We start from the raw sequence: 22,075 nt of genomic DNA, 5'->3' as shown, positions 1-22,075 counted from the left end.
CTTTAACTCGCCTTGCTGTGTATCTGCCATTCAGATCACAGGCACAAAAGGCCCAGAAAAGATTTCCCTGAAAGACAGGATTTCATCTTGGTTATTAAAATAATACCCTTGAATTTATATAGCAGCTATCAGAAAAACTATCCCAATCATTTCTTATGTTTTCTCAAAACATTCCTGGGAGGTAAAGTGGTAGGCTCTGCTCTTCTTAATTCACTTTTAATAAAATGAGTTTTAGATCAAATCCTTCGATAACAAACTATGTGACATCCGAAATATTTCAGTTGCGGTAGGATTTTTCTAATCAAGCAGATGAACAGATTTCACAACCTTGGCTTACAATAGCTAAAAGCAAAACAGAGAGCAAAGCCAAATCTCCCTAGTCTCTAGAAGTAGAGCTATAAATTATAGCAAGTGAAAGCAAGTACGTTGAAGAGGACAGAAGAAAAAGGAAAAGCAGTCCCCAAAGCAAATATTACATCTAAGAAATCAGGATCACATAAATAACCCCATTCTCTACTTTGAACTCCTGTATATATGTATAAGCCACAGTTTTAATGCATTTTGGGAGATGAGCTGGTTTTCTGATATAGATGTTTGGTGTTTCTAAGACAGAAATGCAAGGGAAATTGAAAAACACCCTGACTGATCCATCTGGATAAACTATGAGTGGTTATTTTTTTCCAAAGGTTCTCTCATAAAGCAGAATAAAGGAGCTATTAACATTTCAAGCATCCATTCTTCTCCTCCTCTTCTGTTTAGCTTTCGCAAGATAATTTTCCATTTCACTGCTTAACTTCCAAATGGGATATAGGATGGATAGAGAAAGAGGCCAATGGCTGTAGTAGGTAGTTTCATAGCACCCTCCCACCCCCCTTTGGTCATGCTTCCCATAGCCTCCTTCTCCTACCCTTCAAATGCCATTCTAACCCTCCCCCTGCAAATCAAATATCATCTCTCCTTTGCCTCAACCAAAAGTGTCTAACAATAGAAAGGCTATGAAGAACTACAGAAGCAACAGCAATGTGTTACCACATACAAGAAAAAAAAAATTAAAGGGAATTGTCTTCCTGTTTCTGCTTGTTGACAAATGAATTTAAGTTTCCTAAAAACATATATAAGTTGATTTAGTTTTATTTAAGAGTGAGGCATACTTTTCCATTTTTAATTAACAATTTTTGAAGATCTTAAAAGACTGACAAAACAAGCCCTGGGATCAGAGTATGATAATTTGTTCTATAGAATTCTATAGCCATCTCATGAACAAGAACTAGAGGACACCAATCAGAACTTAGAAATACATTTCACACAGTAAACTTTTACTATTTTGGGTTCATTAGAGGGACATGACATGCAATTCTCTTTTGCCTAAATCTTGTCATGAAGATTACAGTCTATTTTAAATCACAGATAATAAATACTGAATGTCCCATAAATATCCACTTTTAATTACCAAAAATTTCAGTTAAATTTCAAATGATGTTTCAACAAAGCACAAACTAAATAATATGAAAGCCAATTTATTTATTTCAAATACCCAGATCTGGAGTTCTCAAATTTGAAGGTTACTGATAACTATTAATTACCTATGTAAATACACAAGGGAAATGTAATTTAATTTTTATTAAGAATCTCTTAATCTTTACTTTTTAAAATGTGATGCCAATTAAGGGCATATAAACCTCACACGACTCTATTAACAGACATTCCTAGCTCTTCTTTTCTTTCCATATCAATCTAAATGAAAGCAAAAATCTCTGCCTTGTCATTATTAATAAAATAAACCTATTCTTAATATTACTCACAGTTACTTATAAGGAACATATATATTACATAGTACTAAGATTATATATGTATATATCATATATACTTATAAAACACCATCTATAATAAGGGCCTATTTCTTCACTATACCAGTGATCAAACACATTACTATGAAAGATGAAATCTCGTTTTTTCTTCTGATTCCTAGAAAGCATTTTTATTCCATTCATCAACCACAATAAAGTCCGTTTTAGTTACAGCTCTCAAATCCTATGCTATTGCACTACATTTAAAGTGAACCTGTTTTATACAAGGACACTTCTGGTATCTCAAACTCTCGCAACTGTGTCCTGAGAACCAGCATCATGGCATCTCTTGGAAGCCTGCTGGAAATGTGAAATTATCAGGCCCTGCCCCAGATCTACCAATTAATCTGATTCCCAGGTGATTTTCATCAGGTTCAAACTAAATTAGACCCATTTATCATATATTCTTTAATTCCTTATTTGACTCTAGTAATAAAAATGTATAAATAAAGCCATGATTACTTTGGCTAAAGAAATACCATATAGAGGACCCAATCTCTTGCCTGACATTAACATATTGCATGTACCTAACGTAATAAATTAAAAATTCTGAAAATTAAATGGAATTTGAACACTCTTCCCTGATTTTTTTTCTTCTGTTCTAACCTTTTTATTCATCTTCTCTATTTTAAATAGTAAAGGCACATACTTTCTGTAGTTATCTAATAAACTGAACACAAACTTCAATTACCAAAAGGGACTAAAACTGTCCTGATTATCTCAACCAAGTCTCAACATTGTTTTGCCATGTTTAGCAAAGCTTTATAGACTAAAGTAGATTTCCTCATTTTAGCTGCATAATACAATGACTAAAGAAATTCAGTGAAGAGCACAAAATTATATTCCTGCCAAAATTAAACTACTAAGGGAACAGAAAGGAACTTATTTACAAACTACCTCAGAAAATACTCTTGTTGGTTAACTAAATAGGAGGCATATGGTGAAAACCTTAGCCAGCACCCAACTAGAACTAGAAATGCAATCATTCTAGTTTCAAAATTAAGGGAAACTGTTAACATATTCATATGGCAAAATGCAGTCTAGAAACTAGAATGAAGTTTTTCCTATATGTTATCTACCAACTAATGAATATGACACTTCCTAGAACAGAATATGATCGATCACTAGATTTAAATAGATTCCCTTTCTTTCTTCCTCATCCTCATAAGCTTCATCCTATTGGAGAGTACATCAAGGACCGTCAACCAAATTTCAGCCTTTCTATTCATATTAAGCCCCACATACCACCTGTAAGTCTAACATCTCACCCATTTATTTGCTGTTGAACTACCCTCCTCCAAATCTGAATCTACTTTTACCTCAAATCTAACTCTAGGATTCTGAAACACTATCAGCTGTATTTCAGATCATAAATATCCAGCCTTTGTGATCACATCTGTAGAACTACATCAATATGAACTAAAAAAGAATAATAAGCATTAAACTAAAATGGCCCATCTAATGATACTCTTCTTAGCTATCACCTCAAAAATCAGAAAGATTTTTCAAAGATAATGCCTATAACTTTTTGCTCCACTATAATTACCAAAGTAGTATGGTTTATTTTGGGAATTGAGAGACTGGCAATCCTCCATTAACATCAACATTCTAGTTGATATTTATTATCATAATATTTAGTTTTATTAATTGAACAATTTTTAGGAAACTGGTCATGATACCATATCAAACCAAAGTAAAAGGCAAAAAAAAGAGCAAGAGCAACTGAAAGTGTTACCAATATGTTTCTTCTGTCTAGAACATAAACATGAGTTGCTTAGTAACAGTTCAGACTATCCTTGTCACACAATCCTTTTAAGACAAATTTCCTCAGTTGAGCAATTACCACTATAAGGTTAAAAGTAGGAGAGTGAAACATGGGGACCCACTTATGCAATTCTTAATATTTGTGTTTTGATGCTAAATTCTAATACATACTGCCTTAAAGGGATCTCTTCTTTCTTCCCCATTAAGAGAAACAGATATATGATAGATTAACATAGATACAAAGACAGAAAGCTGAATGAATACATACTTAAAAAAAAAACAAAACTGAGGAGAAACAAAAGTTGAGGAATTTCATAATGCCCCCTTCTATTAAAAATACCTAAAATGTCAACGATAGGTATAATGCTCTAGAGATTCCAACATACTTAATCATTAATCACTTCATTTATACCCCTGTTGGGAAGAGTGGGAAAATATATAATCGTTAACCCACTCCCTATTGCTCCATACTCATATGTCTTGCCAGGCAGACTGCACAATATACCATGCAGAATAAAGAATATAAATACAAGTCACCCCCCACCCACAAAAAATATCAAACTACAGTTGTCTTCACTACTGCAAAACTAAGTAACTTACCTGTACAACCAAAGATCTATCATTGTGGAAATATTATCTCTTTTCCTTATATCCTGAAGGAGTTGGAGCTATGATCTAGAATAGAGCTTAAGCATCAGGGTTTCAGACTCTCAGCTTCAGCCACGGAGAATACTAGAACCTCCCAAAATTCCTTTCTTTAAAATAAAATAATAAAAAAAATTAAAGAAACAAATTAACTTATGCTAATAGACTTACCCCTTCTATAAGAGGAAACAGCAGATAATAGAATATCTATTCATAGTAACATCTTTGATATTTCTTAGCAACTCTGTAGCCTCAGAGATACCAAGAAACTGGAAACAGATTTTTAAAAACCAACAAAAACAAAGCAAAAAGAGCTTGAAATATACTGAATCCTCATAACAACTCATTATTAGTTTGCATCCAAATGTCACTCCATTCTTCTCTAGAGTCTGTGGGCAATATTCTTTTGCGGTGACCCAAAGACTGCCTTTAATAAAATTTCTCATATATAATTTATTATCTCTTACTCTTATATTCTAGAGCCCTACCAAACTTTGGCCTTCAAGTATTCAAAACTGGGGACTGACCAACAAAAATAATTTAAGTTATGCACATCAAAGAATCAACTAAGTCTTCAAATATCTATATGATAACCTTGACGACTACTAGCCTTAAGATTTTATTACAAAGAGAAATTTCTATTATTTTTGGTGTATGGATTTTCAACTAGGACAAAAGGAATAAGGATTTTTAGCTTTAGGACTCAGATGGCCAGGTATTTTAATTAATCTAATTATACTCCCATTTCTTGGACAGTCTAGTTAATTAAGAGTTTTATTTTATAACAATGCATTATGATATCCTTTTCAGAGAATCTGGCTAAATGGTTATTATGACTGCCCATTTGGAAACAAGGAGGAACACCAGAAAAAGACGAGTGATGTGTTTATATGATGCATATTGTCACTTTACTATAAAAATGAAAGAAGGTATTTTAAAAGTGACACTATTGTCACAGTGAAGGATTATAATTTTAAAAATGATACAGTTAACAAACCTTGTAAACTAGAGTTACTGCCTAGTAAAAGTAAACAGATTACAGTTTTAGTCAGCTAGGAGATCAGTACTAATATCTAGTATCTACAGATGCAACTTCTCCCAAATATGGCCTGTAAACTCTTGAAAACCACAAGGTAGGAAAACTGTCTAAATAAAATCATTTAATACATTAAGAAATATTCTAAATTAACATAAGGAGTGTGCACAGTGAAAACATGATCCTATAAAAAGTAACCCTTAACTTGAAAATTCACTCCTCTTACAACAAAAACTCCAACAAGTGCCAACTCCTCTATACCCAACCTTGAAAGCCTTTCACGGCAAAACATTACATTCCACAGTGTGTGGTGGGAGTGGCAAACATCAGAGGCAGAGGATCCACAGTTTAAGCTATGTCTCTGAGTATACATGGACATTCCATTCTAGCACTTAATTCCAGTTCCAGTCCACCTTCTACCCATTGTGGATTGGGTTTACTATAGGAACCTCACTCATTATGATATTTACAAGGCAAGTCTATCTGCAACTGTCATTTTCACAGAAGAACTGATACTTACAGCTGAGTTCTATCAGTATTAAGAAAGACAGGATCACCCAGATGTTTCTTAAAAAGCCTGATACACTGAAAAAGAAACTTTAGTCAATTACTTCTACTAACTAAAGCCCGCTTGGCCTTAATTAAGATTACATTTTTCTTACCTTTTTAAAAGTGTTTTTCGCCTAGTATTTGATTCCCAAGCGTCTGTATTTATTTGTCATCACTGTTAATGTCCATGTTACATGGAGACTTCAGGTATTAATTATTTATATGGATGTACTAGCACAACTTGATATCTGTGAAGGGAAACCACAATATAGTCACTATAGATGTGTTACTGTTTACAGACTTGTGGACAAAAGTGCTATTTTTAAACACTTCGATAACACTGTATTTTCTACTAAATAAACTGTACAAATAATTCCTTATATTAGGCTGCAAAATACGTGCAATCTTCAATAGACTAAGATAATTTGCTAACACTCTTACAAATGCTTCTCAGAGTATCCACATAAAGTATTTTAATGTTTAATTCTAAATTAAGATTCTTACAAATTTGACAGCTCCTTAGATACGTTTTCTTACTACCAATGTAGATATAACTCATTTTCCAGAAGCCTATAATTACTCATGCATTAATAGAAAAGTATTATGTGTGTGTTTTACAATACTAGGGAATAAATCTATAATGGTTAAAAATGCAGTAAAACAGATCACAACTTTCTCCTTGAATGTGACTTTAAAATATGCCAGGTCTTTTAAAGTAATGATTTTGTCTTGTTTAGATTATCCCTCTAGAATAATTTGTGAATATTATTTTGGAAGTAAATAGAAAATAAATGTGATGTAATAAATCAAGAGATAGTTATCCAAATGTTCCCTAAAAGTAAGGTGAAAAAACATGATGTGGTTATAAATTACAACTCTGAGAAACATCAATGTGCTTAATATCATGACAAAAAGCACATGATCTAAAACTTTTAAGTCATTTCAACCAACTTACTAGAAAACCATGAGCTACAAAAAACCTCATTCATCTGTATCACAGAAAGCTACGAATGGCATTTTAAAATGATTTATCATTGCATGCCATTCCAAATTCCTACATAATAAAAAGGCAAAAATCTACACAGAAAATGCAGATAGCCAGAACGCCTGGGTGGCTCAGCTGGTTAGGTGTCCAACTCTTGATTTTGGCTCGGGTCATGACCTTAGAGTCATGAGATCAAGTCCCAAACTGGGCTTCAAGCTGGGCATGGAGCCTGTTGGGATTCTTCTTCTCTCCCCCTACTCGCACTCTGTCTCTTGAAAGAAATGAAGGAAGGAAAGAAGGAAGGTAAAAAGAATATTGATTGCCTTACACCTGTTTGTGTATAAAATTTGATACTGGGGTTGTCAACCTGCCAGATCTCACTAGTGAAAAGTTTTATTATTAATAGAGTAGAAACTAATATAATGTTATGTCAATTATGTTTCGATTAAAAAAAAGAGTAAATAGTGTTTAAGAAACACTGATCTCTACCATCAAGCACTTAAGTCTATTCATTGGTTTTACAAATGTTAAACAATGCCATAAAACTTAACATTAAGCATTTAGTGATAACACAAACACCTTAAGTATTTCTAAATTTAGAAGTTGCTATAAATTCTCTTGTAACAAGCAAATTAAAGTAGCCAAAATTCTTATATTCTCTAAATTTCATTCTTTGTTTCCTTCACTATACATTTCAAGTGGAGCAGATAGACTAATTTGATTTGTGACAGCTACAGTAATTTTTTATTTAACTATAGTAACCTCTAGAAATTTAAAAAACTTAGCTATTTTGTCTTTTAAAAGCATACAAAAAAGGAAAACAAACCATTTAAATCCTATTCCTAAGGCCTCTGTATTTATTTCTTGCTATAAAGCTTTGCTTGTTTTCACATACTAATAAAATCAACAGACTATTCAAGAATTCCAAAGGCAAATCCAAAACCAATCTTGACTGAAAAGAATTACTTTTCCTACTATTTGCAGCTAACACTGGTGCTACTGTGCTAAACAGATTACAGGATCTAAGATTCATGGCACATATGAAATCACTTCAAAAGACTACAGAAAATCCCACTAGAAAATATTACCATTTCTACTGATAAAACAAAGTTATAAGCTACAAGCTACATAACTTACTAAAGTAAAACTGAAGTCTAAACTAAATACAACCTAAATTATAAGACACTAAATCTTTTCAGTTTTATAGAACCTTGGAAAAATTCAAAACAAAAATTATACTATAGATTCATTAGTACCCACTTCAGTTGTGTAAATGAAAATATTGAATTGTGCACTATACCATGTTTTAAAATTATTTTAAAAGAAAAAGACAAGGACACTCAACGGCAGCTGTAAAAAGCATTAAGATAATGCAGAGACAAACACCTTTGCTAGACAATAAGACTTATTACACTCACTTGCTATAGAGAGCTAAACTGAATATTTGGTGCAAAAGTATAACCAAAGAAGAGCACAGTTTCCTGGCACCCTAAGTTGTTTGGAACCATAGCTTCAGTGTCTTATGATGCTTTCATAAGATTTTAGAGATAAGCCTATCTCACAGTCAACAGAAAGGTAGCAGAAGCATTAGGTTTGATAGAAGAAGTATTCTCTACTATCAAAAATAGTAAAAATTGGGATCCCTGGGTGGCGCAGTGGTTTAGCGCTTGCCTTTGACTCAGGGCGCGATCCTGGACACCCGGGATCGAATCCCACGTCCGGCTCCCGGTGCATGGAGCCTGCTTCTCCCTCTGCCTGTATCTCTGCCTCTCTCTCTCTCTCTGTGTGACTATAATAATAATAAAAAAAAAAATAGTAAAAATAGTAACTAACCACTGTCTGACCCTGAGTAAGCCACTTTGCTCTTTTATGCTTCATTTCCCCAGGGTTACTCTGAAGAGTTCAGAAGAGATTATGTCTGCAAAGTACTTTAGCTTATTGGTTTTCAAACACTAGTATGCCTTCAAACACTAGTGTTCAGGAATTCCTGAACTCAAACACCCCAGAAATTCAGATTCAGTAGTTCTGGCTATGCATGCATAAATCTACAACTTTCATTAGGTACTTCAGGTCATTCCAATGTAGGGGCTGCACAAGGATATGGATCATACTTTGAAAAAAGTTAAAGCTGTTTCTTCTGAAGCTTTAGGGTTCATAAGCATTACCCTAAGTACCCGTTTAAAATGCAAACTTCTAGGAATGCCTGATTAGCTCAATCAGTGGAGCAAGTGACTCTCGATCTTGGAGTTGTGGGTTCAAGCCCCACACTGGGTGTAGAGACTACTTAAAAATAAAATATTGAAGGGCATTGGGTAACTTTGGTGGTTAAGCATCCAGCTCTTAATTTACAGCTCAGGTCATAATCTCAAGGCTGTGGAGGTGAGCCCTATGTCAAGTTCTGTACTCAGCAGGGAGTCTAGAGATTTTCTCTCTCCTCTTTCTCTCCCTCCCCACTGCACACACACATGTGCTCTCTCTCTAAAACAAATAAATGTCTGATTTAAAAAATAAAATCTTAAAAAAAAATAAAATGCAAATTTCTAAGCCTCATCCTTAGAAATTCAGATTCAATGAACTTGGGGCAGGACACAATCTTCATTTTATCAAATACCACAAGTGATTAGATGCAAATAGCTCTTTATCCATCCTTTTAGAAACCCTGCACTAGATTCTTTCTCCTACATATTTCCCATATTGTACCCCACCTCTAGAGTCCACAACCAAAACCAACCTTAGGTTTTCATCATTCACTTAAACTAACTCATTTGTCTTGTAATTAGTCTTTCTACTTTAAGTCTTTTCCCTTATAAATGTATATTCCACAGAGCGATCTAAAATACACACCCATGTCCCTCTCCTACCTAAAATGCTTCCAAGGGACTTCCACTTTTAGTCAAGACAAAGTAACAGGAATGAGATTTTTTTTTTTTTTTAAGATTTTATTTATTCATCCATGAGACACAGAGAGAGAGGCAGAGACACAGGCAGAGGGAGAAGCAGGCTCCATGTGGGGAGCCCGATGTGGGACTCGATCCCGGGACTCTAGGATCACACCCTGAGCCGAAGGCAGATGCTCAACCACTGAGCCACCCAGGCGTCCCAGGAATGAGATTTATGCTGCCACCAAAGCAACTAAATCTCTGGAAAATGTTTTTGTTTTTGTTTTCCAGACACTGGAAATCAGACAATGTAATATAGGACAGTTATCAATCAAAGAGAAGAAACAAATGAGGCAAAGCTTTTAATTGCCCAGCTTACTGATGGGAGTTTCCAGCCTACAGAGAGTGGAGGGGGATTGATCCCAGGCAAAGTTTAACAGTCTCCCTGAGTTAAAAAGATGAACTGAGTAGTGTGGGGAGGCCTAAGTAACTAGTGTCCCCAGATCATCAGAAGATCTACAAAAATCCCCCTCAAGTCTTGAGCTGAGTACTGATCAGTGTGCATGTCCAAGGCCTGGAACACCATCTATAAGGAGTAGAATGATATCCATAGTCAGGAGTATGCTGGAAAATGTATAACAACCAGGGGCCATCAGTGTTTTGTAGTTCCTGGTTGATAGGGTTACCAATGGGTATGTATATTCCTACCCACAGACAATTTCAAGCTATTAACCATCACTGAGTGCTATGTTAGAGATACATAGTACCACAGCAAACATTATATAGTATTTCTCCCATAGAGATACAATAGATGTAAATTATCACCTGTGTACAAAAATCATAATATCTAATAATATAATAAAAGGTAATAAGATTTGAGGTATCACCTTTCCTCTTAATATAACTGATTTAATCATAAGCTTATACAATTTAATTCTATTAAGAATTAAACCAATTCAGGGGCTCCTGGCTGGCTCAATCAGTGAAACATGTGACTCTTAATCTTGGTGTTCTGGGTTTGGCCCCAAGTTGGATGTAGAGATAACTTAAAAAAAAAAATCTAAAAAAAAAAAAAAAAGAATTAAACCAGCTGAGAAACTTCCTAGCATTTTAACAAATAGCTCTCACAAGCTCCAGCACACCAGTGCTCATGGCTCACACTGTCCACAGTTTGCCCAAGGTCAGCAATAGGCTGTACACCTTCCAGCCAGAGTAGAAAAGCTTCTAATTCACGGGACATCAAATACAGTGCTCAGAGGGGCAACACCTTCGTAGTGAGACAAAATGAGCTCTAAAAACTACTCTAATTCCACCTAGCAGACTAAAAGCATGCCTTTAAAAAATAAAATAAAATAAAGCCATTTCCAAGGAACTTAACTGCATCCCAAATAAAGCTCAAGATTATTCATAATAATACAAAAAGTTCAGTACCAAACAAGGTAAAAGTGACAATGCCTGGCATCCAATCAAATATTAACAGACATGGAAAGGAGGAAAATACCACTCAGAATGAGAAAAATAAACAGAAATTGATCTATACATGATAGGTCTACTAGATAAGAACATTAAATCAGTTATTATAAATGTAGCTCATATGCTCAAAAAGGTAGATGGAAAGATTAAGTATGTTAGGTAGAGATTTGAAAGACTTTTTAAATTTTTGATGTTTTTTAGTAATAAAAACTGGTGGTTGGGATTAATAGGAGATAAGACTGCAAAGAAAATATGTCAGTGAACATGAAGACATAGCAATAGACACTAGACTGAAGAAAAAAAGCACTTACTTGTGCTGTAGGACAACACCAAGCATCCCAGGATATGGGTAAGTAGAGTACTCAAAGTAGGAAAGGGGAGCTGGGGTGGTTCAGCTGGTTAAATCGGTTCAGCTGGTTAAATCATCTGACTCTTGATTTTGGCTCAGGTCATGATCTCAGATTGAGTCCTGTGACCAGCGGGCTGCTGACTTAGCATGGAGCCTGCTTAAAAGTCTCTCTCTCTCCTTCTCCCTCTACCCACCCCTTACTGTCCACTCATCCATGTTCTCTTTTTAAAAAATAGAAAGAGGTTAAAATGGTTGATTTAATGTTACATATATTCTACAACAATAAAAAATTTAAAATCAGAAGTGCCTGGGAGGCTCAGTGGGTTAAATGCCTGCTTTCAGCTCAAGTCATGTTCTCAGAGTCCTGGGATCAAGCCCCAAATTGGAATCCCTGCTCAGTGGGGAGTCTGTTTCTCCCTCTCTGTCCGCCACCCCCGCTCTCTCCTACTTCTCTGTCAAATAAATAAAATCTTTAAAGGATTTTAAAATTAAAAAATAAAAAAAGAACAAGTAACCAAAGAAAAATGCAGATAAACTAGAATCATCAAAATCAAAACATTTTGTGCTTCTAAGAACTCCAAGATCATGAAAAGCCAAAAAAATCAGACAAAATATTTGAATATCATTTGTCTCTAAATTTCTACCTTTACAATGTAATGCAAAGACAATCTAATTTAAAAAACAAAGTAACTTAACATATTTCTACAAAGAAGGTGTACAAATAGCCAATAAGCACGTGAAAAGATGCTCAACATCAGTAGTCATCAGGAAAATACAAATAAGGACCACATAGAGATACCACTTCATACCCACTAGGATAAATATAATAAAAAGATGGACAATAGCAAGTGTCGGCAAGAATTTGGTGAAACTGTTTCTCTCATACATGGGTGAGAGGAATATAAAATGGTACAGCTACTTTGGAAAGTCTGGCAGTTCCTCAGTAAGTTAAATGTAAAATTACCCTATGACACAGGAATTCCACTTGCAAATACATATACAAGAAAAAGGAAACAGGTTCACAAAAAAACTTGTTCACAAATATCCATAGTAACACTATTCATAATAAGCAAACAGTGGAATAACCAAAATGCCCATAACTGTCGCTTGATAAAGCAAAATGTAAGTATATACACAATGGAATATTCTTCAGCCATAAAAAGGAGGTGCTGAGACACATTACAACATGGATGAACCTTAAAAACATTATGCTAAATTAAAAAAAGCCACTAACAAAAGGTCACATATTGTATGATCTCATAGATATAAAAGGTCTAGAACAAATTCATAGGGACAAAAAATTAGTGGTTGCAGAGACTGGAGAGAAGTGGGGAGGAGATGGTTGAAAATGACTGCTAATGGATATGAGGGTTTCCTTTTAAGAATGATGAAAGTATTCTGCAACTAGGTACTGGTGAAGGTTGTATGACTTTGTGAATATATTAAAAATCATTAAATTGTATACTTTAAAAGGGTGGATTCTAATCTATCTCAATTTTTATACTATATCTAAATTTTTTAAAGATAAATTATTATAAATCATTTCAGGTGAAAAAAGTAAATAAGTCAGATGAAATAGACAAATTCCTTGAAAGATCAGAAATTTCCAAAGCTCACCCAAGGAGAAATGGATACATCAAACATACCTAAAGAAATTGTAGTACTGACAAGTAGACTCCAGGCCTTGAAGGCTTCACTGGTGAATTCTGACTACACTATATATTACGCATTTAAAGAAAGATCAATCTACTCAAACTCTTTAAGAAAACCAGAAGAGCAATACTTTCTTGACTCATTCAATGAGGCCAGCATTACTCTGATACCAAAACCAGACACAGATATTCTATGAAAACAAAACTACAAACCCATATTCTTCATGAACATACATGCAAAATTGTAAACAACTTTTTTAACTGATTCCAACAATATAAAGGCATATTTCATATAATTATACTTTACTTCACAAATTGAAGGTGTATAGCAACCCTGCCTCAAGCAAATCTATTGGTGCCATTTTTCCAACAGCATTTGCTCACTTTCTGTCTCTGTGTCATATTTTGGTAATTCTAATATTTCAAACTTTTTCATTATTATTCTATTTGTTATGATCTGTAATAAGTGATTATAACTTGGTGAAAGCAAGGTGATGGGCAGCTTTTAGCAATAATGCATTTTTTTTTAAAGATTGTATTTTTTCATGATAGACACAGAGAGAAGCAGAGACACAGGCAGAGGGAGAAGCAGGCTCCCTAAAGGGAGCCCAATGCGGAACTCGATCCCAGGATCCCGGGATCACGACCTGAGCCGAAGGCAGACGCTCAACTGCTGAGCCACCCAGGCGTCCCAACGATTGCGCATTTTTAAATTAAGATACATACATACATTGTTTTTGTAGACTTCATGCTTTTGCACATTTAATATATATATTAATGTAAATATAACTTTTATATGTACCAGGAAACAAAAAAAAACTCACTTGACTAGCTTTATTGAGATATCTGCTTTATTATAGTGTTCTGGAACCAAATCAGCAATATCGCCAAGGTATGTCTGTATAAACACCAAATGATGTTTACTCCCAAAATGTAAAAGTGATTTACATGTATGTAAGTTGGGTCAATATAATTCACTCTATATTAACAGACTGAAAAAGAAAACCATGAGATCTTCTATGCAAATACAGAAAAGACATTTGATAACAATCCATATCCCTATCTATACTGATGGATCAGTGGTTGCCAGGGTACAGTAAGGGAGGAAAAGGAGAAACAACAAGAGATTAAAGGTAAGAGATTACAAAAGGGCATGAAGAAACTTTGAGTGGTGATGGCTATGTTTATTACCTTGACTGTAGTAACAGCTGTACAGTGTATACATGTATGAAAACATATCAAATTGCCTATTTTAAATTATTGTGCAGCAAATTACTCTTCAATAAAGCTATTCCAAAATAAGTCCCCAAAGTAAAACACCTTTCCAGGAACACAGGTTAAAATCTTAGTTTCTTAAAGGAGATGCAAATTTTATTTGGATTATTACATCCCTATCTAACTCTACTCTAAAACTTCCCTAATTGCCGACCTGATCTAAGTTGCAATCTCTGGTCACAAAGGTTTCCAACCATGGTTAGGAAACAAAATCATATGTGGCACTTAAGAAAAAAAGGAGTTTCTGATTCTGTAGGTCTGAAATTCAGTCCAGTTATAATCTATTTTTTGGTAGTTTTTTAAAAGTTTATTTTTACTATTTTTAACTTTTCTATTGAAATACCATACACACACAGAGGAAGGGCACAAATTATAAATGAACAGCTTGAAAAATTACTACAAAGCTTAAAGGTATATATTTTTAAAGTTTATTTTTAAGTAGTCTCTACACCCGCCATGAGGTTCAAGACCCCAAGATCAAGAGTCACATGTTCCTCCACCTAAGCCAGTTACATCCCAAGAGGTATGTACTTTTTTAAGAATTCCAAGGATGGGGGGATCCCTGGGTGGCTCAGCGGTTTGGCGCCTGCCTTCGGCCCAGGGTGTGATCCTGGAGTTCCGGGATCGAGTCCCACATCGGGCTCCCTGCATGGAGCCTGCTTCTCCCTCTGCCTGTATCTGTCATAAACAAACAAAATCTTAAAAAAAAAAAAAAAGAGTTCCAAGGATGATCTTGATGAACAGCAAAGGATTAAAACTACTACCTCTACCTCAAGCATCTTTTTATCTCCCTTTTTGTTCAATTAACATTTATCTGGTCCTTCAAGTCACAGATCAAATGCAACCATCTCATCTCCCTTCAAGAAGCTATGTGTTCTCAGGGAACCCTGTACAAAGCTCATACCACTGAACATATGGGATATTTTCCAAAGTTTTTTTTTTTTTAAGATTTTATTTATTTATTCATGAGAGACACAGAGACAGAGGCAGAGACATAGGCAGGGGGAGAAGCAGGCTCCATGCAGGGAACCCGATGTGAGACTCGATCCCGGAACTCCAGGATCACGCCTTAAGCCACCCAGGCATCCCACTATCCAAAGTTTTTTAAGGCAAGGACTCTTAAGTTATATGCTAGAGAAAAAGAACAAAGTAAAACTACTCTAGTTAAAAGCAAGTAAATTGATAAGATACAAAGCTTGTCTACCCCCCTTTGAACTATCCCCCTAGGAGATTAAAAATTACAATCTGTTAAACCCATTCCCCCCCTTTGAACTATCCCCCTAGGAGATTAAAAATTACAATCTGTATAAACCAATCTACTTTGTTCTGTTTCATTCACCCAAACTATCTTACAGCAAGGAAGGCCTCTCTTATTCTCCATTTCTCTGGTACCCAGAAAACATTCATTTAACATTATTATTGGGACATTATTCAAACAGAGTAAATATGGAAGCTAAGTCAAGAAAGGGGGAAAAAGGTTTGAGGAAAGGGGAACTGCACCTATAGCAGCACTGAAATAGAAAAAGACTAGGCATATCAGAGGAATTAGAATGAGGCCAATGAGGCTGGACCCTAGTTGGCTAGTAAGCATCATGAAATAAGCTTTAAAGCAGACAGCACTAGACTGTGAAGGGCTTTGGAAGCCATAGTAGAGATCTGATCCTTTTTTTTTTTTTTTTTTTTACTTTTTAAATTTTATTTTTAATTTAATTTGGATTATTTACCCTATTGAAAATTTTTAAAGAGGGAACTGACATAATCTGATGTACATTTTTAAAAGATCATCCTGGCTGCTGAGTGAATGTGAACTTAAAAGCATAATGGGAACGGACCAGGAGTATAACAATAAATGTGATCAAAGGGAATAAAATAATAAATCAAAGTTTAAGTAGAGAAGTGACAACATCAAATGCTGTCACTAATTTTCATTCATTCAACAAACACTGAGACCAACTGTAGTCCTAGTTCTGGACACTGGGGATGTAAAGGAGAGTACCTGCTTTCACAAAGTTTATATTTTGTATCAACAGTTCAACAGATAAATTGTTTCAGGTGATAAAACTACAAAAAGAAAAAAGAAAAAAAAAAGCAAGGTAAGACAGTGAAAAATGATGTGGAGTGGTCAGGAAAGAATTGTCTAATGACCTAACATTTAAATACCAATCATGTAGGTAGTAGGGCCTGGTAGGCCACAGTTAAGAACTTTGAATTTTATTCTGAATGAGATGAAAGCCACTGGAGAATTTTGATCAAGGGAGGAACATGATCTGACTTTTATTTAAAAGGATCATTTGAAGAGCTATGTCAGAACAAACTGTAGACAGCAAGAATAGAAACATAGAGGATGGTTTGGGAGACTATTATTGCTATTAGAGGAATAATGGTGCAGTATCAAAGTGTTAAGAAATTATCTACTTCAATACAGCTTTTGAAGGCAGGTCCAACAGAATTCTTTAATACAATGGATGTGCAGCTTCAAGAAAAAGTCAAAGAATCTTAAACTGCTATTCCTCTGCTCAGGGAGTATTCCTGAAAATGTTGTCCCAGTCCCTCTTTTGTTACTGCCTTCTTTCATCCTTCCATAGTAACTTCATTAATGCTGATAACTCTTAAATTTGTATGGCAGCTTCTGCATTTCCCTTCAGAGGTTCAGTTCCATGTATCCAACTGCCTGCTAGACTCTACAAAAACCTCAAATTCTACTTGTTCAAAACTGACTTCATCATCTTTCTCCCAGCCCCAATACCAATACCTGGTTCCTCCATCAGAATTACTAATTCAGTGAATGACACTACAAAATATCCTGACCCAACTGAAACCCTAGGATTAACCTTTTAAACTCCCTTTTCCTCTAATCATCCAATATACACCTACCCATATGCATTACTCAATCATTCATCATATGGGGGTGGGGGGCTGGACAGGATGTGATTTTAATGATGTCACAGCACAAGGGTAAGGAATTTAAATTTGCTTTCTCTGACAGAATTGAGCAGATTTGTAAATGCTCTAATATTTGTTCAAAAATAATCTAAGGGAATAAAAATCATCAGCCAAAGATTGTATTCTTTCTAGAAGGAAAACAAAACCTTAAGCTTTCTCAGAACGTGAAGAGTCCACAGAAGCACAATTTATAAATCACATCTGAAGTTGTGAAAGAAACATAAATCAACAAAGGCAGGTAAAAATAGGAGAGGTTTTCAGACAAAAGCTCAGAAGGCAACAATGTCCACGTGTCCGGGTATAAAAGAAGAGATAATTTAAGAAACTTACATACCATCAGAGAGATAAGACAAAAACCTGAAAAGAGTAACAAAGAATCAAACTCTATGTTTGTGTCCCTAAGTACCAAAAACTTCTCTTCAATGAAATGAGTAAAATACAGAAAACATACCTCATTTTCTATTAAAGCCAGATCTACTCAATTTAAAGAATTCCTTTATTCTGAATCTATGCCACTCTACCTTTTTGGTGTGAAAGGAACTCTTCTGTAAATTATCTAATGTCATTTTTTAACAAAATTAAAAGTTGGTCACCCCACATTGATCCCAAAAGATTTTTTGGAAATTATACTGTACTGGTCTATAAATTTTTTTAATTTTTGTTAATTAAATACAATAACTTAGAATCACTGAGGCTGTAATTACATTGATATTATATCATATAAAAGGTAAATATCAAAAAGAATTATCCCATTTCTAAATATTAACCAATGATCCTATTTATATTAGATTAAAAGAGTACTAAATAAACTAAAAATATAAAAACAAGTGAATCCAAGGAGAAAAACAGGAATTCTAAAGACCCACTCAGAAAAGTTTTTTAAATAAGTAAAAATAAAACCCCACTCAGAAACAATTTTCCTATAAGCTACAGACTCATTAACCATGAGAGTATTTCCCACTGTTTTTCCCCTATGAATCTCAGTGTCATATGCTGATTTATATGTGATAATTCAGTTTATTCCACACTTCTCAAAATATATTATTTATTCCTATGCTAGTAATTTCAGGCAGTAAAAAAAAAAATAAACTTTTATTTTATTTAGGTACTGTTTATTTTAAGGAATATTAGGAAAAAAGGCATGACATCAATGATTTTATTAAATATTTTAATTGAGGCTAGGCAAAAGTTAAATCAAAGAGAAGTCTAAAGAATTATATGGATTATATCCAGATACAACAAATACAATAAAGTTAGAAGCATTCAAGTTTGAAAGACAGTACTATTATAAACTATAAACATATAAATGATTTTTCATATATGTCTAACTCCATATAGAAGATAAATTCCAAAGGGTTGATAAAATTCATAAATGCTATCTTATTTTCCCATTGACTTATAAATTAAAATTCACATATGAACTGTCAATAGAAAATCTTTTGGCCCCAAATGTTTCCATGAAAACGGTCTTTTAAAAATGGATTTTAAATAAATATATAGCAATGAGAGAGAGTTCATTTCAATGGTGCCCATTTTACAATAAAGTGAACTATGAAAGGAGATCATATAAGAGTTACTTTGACTAAGAACACTTTAAAGGTCTCTACTAATTTTTCCAAATTCAAATGGACTTCATTTTAAAAAAGAAAAAAAAAAGAAGAAGAAAAGAAAACCTCAATATAGATCTCCAAATTTCCTTTGAATATAAAGATTATTTCTTATTTGCCCAGACTCAGCGTCAAGAAATTTCACCCAGGGACACCTGGGTGGCTCAGGTCATGATCACAGAGTACTCCCTCAATGGGGGTTTGGGGGCCTGCTTCTCCTTCTGCCCCTTCCCCTGCTCATGCTCTCTCATTCTCTCTAATAAGTAAAATCTTAAAACAAAACAAAGTTTCACTCAGAAATACTTAAGCGAGGTACTTGTTCATTTCTGGATCTTCTGATCTTTTTCCCTTGGCTATAAAGTCATTAGAGTTTTGCACTTCACCTTGAAAAGCTTCTTACAAATAAAGAATAAATTCAGAGTACTTTTCCCGTTCGAGAGGTGAAATCTAAAGTCACTCTGTAATAGCTAACTGAGCCAGACTCAAGGAGTCTAGTGGTTTGTAAACAAACCATTAACTGTTCTTAATTATATATCCACAAAGCATGTTTATTTCTGTAGTAGAAGTTCTGGCCTATTGAGTAAATTAAAGAAACCTAGGAAGACTGGAATAGAAGATATTTGAAAACAGTGGATATCTACTAAACAGTCTTGGAAAAATTCTGCAAACATGAATCAAAGGTGATTTGTCTGTCTATATGGTGTTGACATACCTATAGCATATATGTGAAACACATCTGAGTATACTGGGGGAAAAAACAAGTTTTACATTTTCATCCAAACTAAACTTAATAATTATGTGACCTTGAGTGAATAACCTCTGAATCTCAGTCCTCTTCTGTGAAATGGGGAAAAAAGCGTTCCAACTTGTCCTGAGAATTAAATAATTTATACAAAGTATCCCTAATATATAGTGCATAATCAATAGATGTATAGAATTATGAATGTTAACATTAATTATGTCCATTTTGCCAGGCACTATACTTTATTTGCATTATCTCACTTAAAACTCTCAAAATCCTGGGATGCCTGATTAAACATCAGACTCCTGATTTCGGCTCAGGTCATGATCTCAGGGTCCTGGGATTGAGTCTTGAATTGGGCTCCATGTTCACCAAAGACTGCTTTCTCCCTCCCTCTCCCACCCCCCCCCCAAAAAAAAATCCTAAGAACTCTCAAAATCCTATGGAAGTAGGTACTATTATCATTCCCATTTTACAGACAAGAAAACTGAGGCTTAAAAAAGTTAATACCAAACATCACACAGCTAACTAAGTGGCAGGACATAGAGTCTAAACCACTTTATTGATACTCTGTGAACTTTCTCATTATACCTTCATAAAAACCTCAAAGATAGGCTAGGCATCATCTTCATTTCCTATATATGGCAACAAATTCAAGGAATACGTATGCTCACACAATTAATGGAGTCAGAACTTGAACCTAGATCTTACTGCCTAAACTAGGATTCAATCCATGAGACTGTAGCTCTCTGCATTATGATAATAATTCTACAAAACTGTGAATAAAAAACTTTTTCCAGGAGAAAACAGGGTTATGTCTAAAAAAACAGATAACATGATCTTAAGCTAATACTTCAAATGGCAGTCAACAGTCATGTTTTCCAGAAGATTAAGATTTACCTGAAAATATCCATAACAAACAAAAAAAGAAGATATCCATAACAACTTTATAATACTTATACAAAATCTGTGAGAATAGCCCATTACTGATCAAAAGCAGAAGATATTTTGACAGGTCTATTAATTGTTTTCTGTAGTATGTTTCTTGTTGAACGAATGACATCTAACACAGAGATAAAGAGCTTAATATTTCTTTTTTTTTTTTTAAGAGCTTAATATTTCTTTGTAAATCATTCAATCTCTCCTACGAAGTCATTCCCTCTCTGTATTCATGAAGAGGAAAAGGATATTCATCTATGGAGAGGTGTGAGGCCTAAACCCAAGGCAGTGCAAAAAGTCTGATACTGAAAGTACTCATCATTGTATTTATTTTTTACTTATCTCCTAGAAAACTTAAGAAAAGCAAGCCATTTAAATAGTTATTAAATAATATGGATACAATGTAAGCAAAGCATTTTAAAGATCAAAATTAGAAAATTACCTTTGAGTTTTAGTCATCACAATATTTTTAAATGTTTAAAAGGAACAAGTCCATTCTTTTTTAACCAACAGAAGTATGAACAAATACAGTCATTTAAGACAAAGCTAAAATACAGTACAGTAGGAAAAGAAAGGTTTCTTTAATAGATTATACTGAGTCAACTGGATATCCATATGGAATAAAATGTTTTGACTATTACCTCATGTCACACACCAAAAAATCAACTTACATAGGCAAAGGCTCTAAATGTGAAGTGTAAAGAATTACTTTTTAGAGACAAGAGAACATCTTCATAATCTTGACGGCAAAAATTTTCTTAAACCATTCACAAACATTACTTGAAAAAAAATGAATCAACTGGCTATTAAAATTTAGAACCTTGTTCAGCAACACCATTAAGAGAATATGAAGGTAACCTGGAGTGATAAAAAAAAAAACATTTGTAATGCATATTCTGATCAAAGAAAGGACTCATGACCAAAATATATTCTAAAAATTCTTATATACCAGTAAGAACTAGACAACTTAGTATTTTTTAAATGGTAATGACCAGACACACTTCACACACACAAAAAGATTATATTAGCCAATCAACATGAAATGATGCGGGGGATCCCTGGGTGGCTCAGCAGTTTAGCGCCTGCCTTTGGCCCAGGGTGTGATCCTGGAGTCCCACATCGGGCTCCCTGCATGGAGCCTGCTTCTCCCTCTGCCTGTGTCTCTGCCTCTCTCTTTCTCTGTGTCTCTCATGAATAAATGAATAAAATCTTTAAAAAAATAAAAATAAAACCAAGTATTGACAAGAATGTGAACAACCAGAAATCTGATATGCTATTATAAATTAATACAACCACCTTGGGAAAGTATTTGCCAAGATCTACAGTTTAATAGAAACATACTGTCCAACCCAACCATTTCAATCCAAGGTATATACTCAATAGAAATATA

The 22,075-nt window shown here is 34.3% G+C and overlaps 1 protein-coding gene across 13 annotated transcripts in view; it reads right to left on the bottom strand.

Moving 5' to 3' along the window:
* Positions 1 to 22,075, bottom strand: part of ZZZ3 (zinc finger ZZ-type containing 3) — a 100,303-nt gene that overhangs the window by 55,874 nt on the left and 22,354 nt on the right. For 4 of the 13 annotated variants that reach the window (XM_072754833.1, XM_072754840.1, XM_072754831.1 and 1 more), the window contains exons 2-4: positions 5,955 to 6,089; positions 5,813 to 5,877; positions 4,212 to 4,366 (exon numbers count right to left, since the gene is read on the bottom strand). The exons of 2 other annotated variants lie outside the window; for them this stretch is intronic. The gene's annotated coding sequence lies outside the window, so the exon portion shown is untranslated. The remainder of the gene's footprint in view (positions 1 to 4,211; positions 4,367 to 5,812; positions 5,878 to 5,954; positions 6,090 to 22,075) is intronic. 7 more of the 13 variants (XM_072754832.1, XM_072754838.1, XM_072754830.1 and 4 more) reach the window with 2 other exon arrangements.

The sequence above is a fragment of the Vulpes vulpes genome, chromosome 3 (genome assembly GCF_048418805.1).
Source record: "Vulpes vulpes isolate BD-2025 chromosome 3, VulVul3, whole genome shotgun sequence".
In the NCBI taxonomy this organism is placed as follows: Eukaryota; Metazoa; Chordata; class Mammalia; order Carnivora; family Canidae; genus Vulpes; species Vulpes vulpes.
The sequence above is the reverse complement of the archived record's forward strand: the minus strand, read 5'-3'. Positions and strand labels throughout refer to the sequence as shown.